We start from the raw sequence: 5,184 nt of genomic DNA, 5'->3' as shown, positions 1-5,184 counted from the left end.
TACACATCTTCTCGACGTCAGTTTATACCGCAGCTTCTCATTCTATACCCCAAACCTCAGGCAGGCATTCTCAGAAGTGCGTGCCTTGGTGGTCTCCTGCTTGTGCTCGTGCAGTATGTTTGAAACGTGCTGCATGGGGCAGGTACCGGTACAATAGAACCGCTGAGAGACTTCTTGATTTTAAGCAGAAGCGTGCAATCGCTCGCCGTGTCATCCGTGAAGCTAAACGCACTTGTTGGCGAGACTAGGTTTCCACCATCACCTCTGCTTCTTCTATGAGTGCAGTCTGGAAAAAAGTGAGGAAATTGAGTGGTAAATACTCTCCTGACCCGGCTCCTGTTCTACGGGTCGCTGGTGTTGATATAGCAAACCCTCTGGACGTTGCCATTGAACATGGCACACATCTGGTCCGTATTTCCCGAGGGCTCCATCTATGCCCCTCGTTTCTTTCCTCAAAGTCTGCCAGAGAGTTAGTACCCTTGGACTTTTCTTCTCTCAGAGAAGAACAGTATAATGTGCCTTTTACACTTCAAGAACTGGAGGCAACACTCTCAGCTTGCCGATCATCGGTAGCTGGGCCTGACGACATTCATATTCGTATGTTACAACATTTACATCAGTCAGCCCTTGTAGTCCTCTTACAACTCTTCAATCTTATTTGGGCACAAGGAGTTCTTCCCCAGCTGTGGAAATCTGCCATTGTTCTCCCTTTCGGCAAACCGGGTACTACAGGACATGATGCCTCCCACTATCGCCCCATCGCTCTTACTAGTGCAGTTTGCAAAGTGATGGAACGTCTCGTAAATCGACGTTTAATGTGGTATTTAGAGACACACAACAGTCTCTCCGCTAGTCAATATGGCTTTCGTAAGGGTCGTTCTACCATAGACCCCTTACTACTCTTGGATACGTATGTTCGTAATGCCTTTGCGAATAATCACTCAGTTATTGCCATATTTTTTGACCTTGAGAAGGCATATGACACAACTTGGAGGTATAATATTTTGGCCCAGGCCCATTCCTTAGGCCTCCGAGGCAATCTACCATCCTTCCTTAAGAACTTTTTAACTGGCAGACATTTCCGTGTTCGAGTCAATAATGTTCTTTCCCCGGACTTCGTCCAAGCTGAAGGTGTCCCTCAGGGATGTGTTCTAAGCACAACACTTTTTCTCCTTGCTATAAATGATTTGGCCTCTGTTCTTCCACCCAATATTTGGTCATCACTCTGTTGATGACTTCGCTATTGCTTGTGCAGGCGCTGACTGTCATCTTATTACAGTTTCTCTCCAGCATGCGGTCGACTGTGTTTCCACTTGGGCCACCACGCATGGGTTTAAATTTTCAAGTACCAAAACTCGCCAAATTACTTTCACTAGACGCTCTGTTATCTCCGATCATCCTTTATGTCTCTATGGTTCCCGTATCCCCGAATGTGATACAGTCAGGTTTCTGGGCCTTCTCTTTGACCGTCGGTTATCCTGGAAACCTCACATAACCTCTCTGAAGGCAACTTGTCACAGCTGGCTAAACCTTCTTAAAACCCTTGCTCATCTTTCCTGGGGAGCTGATCGTCGAACTCTGCTTCGCCTACATTCAGCCCTCGTTTTATCGAAACTCGATTATGGTGACCAGATTTATTCCGCGGCCTCTTCTGCTACTCTCTCTAGCCTTAACTCTATCCATCACCAAGGATTACGTTTGTGCCTTGGTGCTTTTCGCTCTTCCCCTGTTAAGAGCCTCTATACAGAAGTGAATGTTCCATCCTTGTCTGATCGCCGTGATGCCCATTGCCTTCGCTACTATGTACGCTCTCACGATCTACACAATCCTTTCATTTATAGAATGGTCACCGATAGTAGACATTCTTTATTTGTTCACCGCCCCTGTTTGCTCCGTCCCTTTTCTCTTCGCCTACATTCACTCTTGTCTTCCCTTCAGTTACCACCTTTATATGTTCATGTAGCATCTCACTTTTCCCTACCCCCCTGGGAAGTTCCAGCTGTTCGGGTCTGTTCTTTCTCACTCCCTTGCTCGAAAGCTCAACTGCCTACGGTGGCTTCCCGCTCTCTTTTTCTTGATCACTTCCACTCCCATTCTCATGCCACCGCTGTGTACACAGATGTCTCTAAGTCTTCAGACGGTGTCGGATTCGCAGCAGTGTTTCCGGACAGCGTCGTGCAGGGACATTTACTATCTTCAGCTAGCATTTTTACTGCTGAACTGTATGCCATTCTTGCAGCACTTATTCGTATCGCATCTATGCCTGTGTCATCATTTGTAGTAGTCTCAGACTCCCTTAGTGCTCTACAGGCTATACGAAAATTTGATACATCTCATCCCCTAGTTCTCCGTATCCAACTTTGGCTACGCCGTATCTCTACCAAACATAAAGATATTGTTTTTTGTTGGGTCCCTGGTCATGTCGACGTACAGGGCAATGAACAGGCAGACACTGCTGCGCGGTCAGCAGTATATGACCTACCAATTTCCTATCGAGGTGTTCCATTTCTGGACTATTTTGCTGCAATAGCTACCCACCTTCGCACCCGTTGGCAACAACGTTGGTCAACTCTGCTCGGTAACAAACTTCATTCTATTAAACCGAGCATAGGTTACTGGCCGTCTTCTTGTCATCAGTGCCGAGGTTGGGAGACCACTCTCTCCCGCCTTCGCATTGGCCACACTCGTCTTACTCATGGGTATCTCATGGAGAGGCACCCTGTTCCTCTCTGTGAGCAGTGTCAAGTTCCAGTATCGATTAGCCACATTCTGTTAGACTGCCCTCTCTATCAGCGAGCACGCAGAATTTACCTCCAACGTCGTCTTCGTTCTCCTACTCTCTCTTTACCTTCCCTTCTTGCTGATGGACCCTCCTTTAATCCTGACTCTCTCATTGACTTCTTGACAACGACTGATTTACTCCACAAACTCTGATGATACTTTTTGCACTCCCCTCAGCCCTTTCTGGTTCAGTCTCTTGCTGCCCTTTACCCTTTCACCATCCACTGCCCCGCTGTTATCCGTAACCTGTTGCTCATCCATCTCCCTTTTGCCACCTGATGCCCTCGCTTCCTTCCTGCCCTGCAGCGCTGTATAGTCCTTGTGGCTTAGCGCTTCTTTTTGATTATAATAATAATAATAATCCTATCGAGGTGTTCCATTTCTGGACTGTTTTGCTGCAATAGCTACCCACCTTCGCACCCGTTGGCAACAACATTGGTGAACTCTGCTTGTTAACAAACTTCATTCTATTAAACCGAGCATAGGTTACTGGCCATCTTCTTGTCATCAGTGCTGAGGTTGGGAGACCACTCTCTCCCGCCTTTGCATTGGTCACACTCGTTTTACTCATGGGTATCTCATGGAGAGGCACCCTGTTCCTCTCTGTGAGCAGTGTCAAGTTCCAGTATCGATTAGCCACATTCTGTTAGACTGCCCTCTCTACCAACGAGCACGCAGAATTTACCTCCAACGTCGTCTTTGTTCTACTACTCTCTCTTTACCTTCCCTTCTTGCTGATGGACCCTCCTTTAATCCTGACTCTCTCATTGACTTCTTGACAACGACTGATTTACTCCACAAACTCTGATGATACTTTTCGCACTCCCCTCAGCCCTTTCTAGTTCAGTCTCTTGCTGCCCTTTACCCTTTCACCATCCACTGCCCCGCTGTTATCCGTAACCTATTACTCATCCATCTCCCTTTTGCCACCTGATGCCCTCGCTTCCTTTCTGCCCTGCAGCTCTGTATAGTCCTTGTGGATTAGTGCTTCTTTTTGATTATAATAATAATATTCAATTACATATATTTCCCTCAACCTCCTCAACTCCCAGAAGGCAGCATAATCAGTACACCTCGCAGTTGATCAGCATAATAGTTGCTCTCTGGTGCAAAGCCTCCTTACCTGTCATTTCTCCTTAAACCTAAATATCGGGCTCCAGTGCCTTCCCTACTTCTACTAGAAATGCACTAGCCAATGCTAGTCACCCTCGCACGTTATCCATTGGGCCAAACCTCTCTAGGCTTCTCTGGCGTGGTTGTATAGTCCTTGTGGCTTAGCGCTTCTTTTTGATTATAATAATAATAATTCTCTGGCGTGGAAAACTGCTCCAACGGGTTACATTCTTTCAAGTAACTGCATCTGGACCACTTCACGACCACCAAGGTCCCATTTTCGGCACACTTCATGTGCACACTACAACATCTGAAAATCGAGACAGGGCAGGCATTGCAGCTAAGACCCTCCATTATCCTATGCCACTACTAGGATTCACTGGCCTCCTAAAACAAGGTGGCCATAATCACTGGACCATATTCAAGGTCACCTTATTTCACACAGGTAACACTAACACTTCTGGCAAGTCAAAGTAGGCTGGGAACACCTCACTCTCTCAATTGTCTCTCATGGCTGGCCGGACATCCCCGCATACCGGTCATACAGGTTGACCAGCAAGACAGGATACACCTCCATACCGCCCTTGAAAGCAGGCTGGTCCCAGCAGCTGGAGTCCATCTCCGTGGGTCACGTCCTTCCACATCTCCGAGGATGGTAGCTCCATCATATTAGGCTCTCTTATCCTGGCACACCAGCCAGAATCCCTCACACACCACTGCAGCATCACTGCCATCTCCTCTTGAGCTAGGCAGCATCGCAGCATCACAGCACGGCCGTATCACAGCAGCACACAGCACGGCCACAGCATCGCAGCACGGTCCCAGCATCACAGCACGGCCGCAGCGTCTCAACATCACCGCACGGCCGCAGCATCTCAACATCACAGCACGGCCGTATCACAGCAGCACACAGCACGGCCACAGCATCGCAGCACGGCTACAGCATCTCAGTAAACCGCAGCATCATAAGCAGCCGACATCAGCAGCAGCAGCAGCAGGCTATGGTCAGATGCTCAAGGTGAGATGAGGTGGTGAGGTCACTTCAGGTGATTAACAGAGGTGCAGTCACCCATCCCTGGCGGTCCTTGGGTGATGGTCACAGGCTGGGTGACGCACAGACAGACACCCACTACAATGGATGACAGACCAAGGCAGCAATACATCTACTGGGGCACATCAGCTGGGTGACTGGGCATATCAGCTGGGTGGCTTGGCACATCAGGTGGACAGCAATCATAGGCAACTCTTCAATGGGTGACAGTTGTGGGTGAGTCTTCCAAGGCAGGCTGG

The sequence above is a fragment of the Cherax quadricarinatus genome, chromosome 42 (genome assembly GCF_038502225.1).
Source record: "Cherax quadricarinatus isolate ZL_2023a chromosome 42, ASM3850222v1, whole genome shotgun sequence".
Taxonomy (NCBI): domain Eukaryota; kingdom Metazoa; phylum Arthropoda; class Malacostraca; order Decapoda; family Parastacidae; genus Cherax; species Cherax quadricarinatus.
This window is presented reverse-complemented; position numbering follows the sequence as displayed.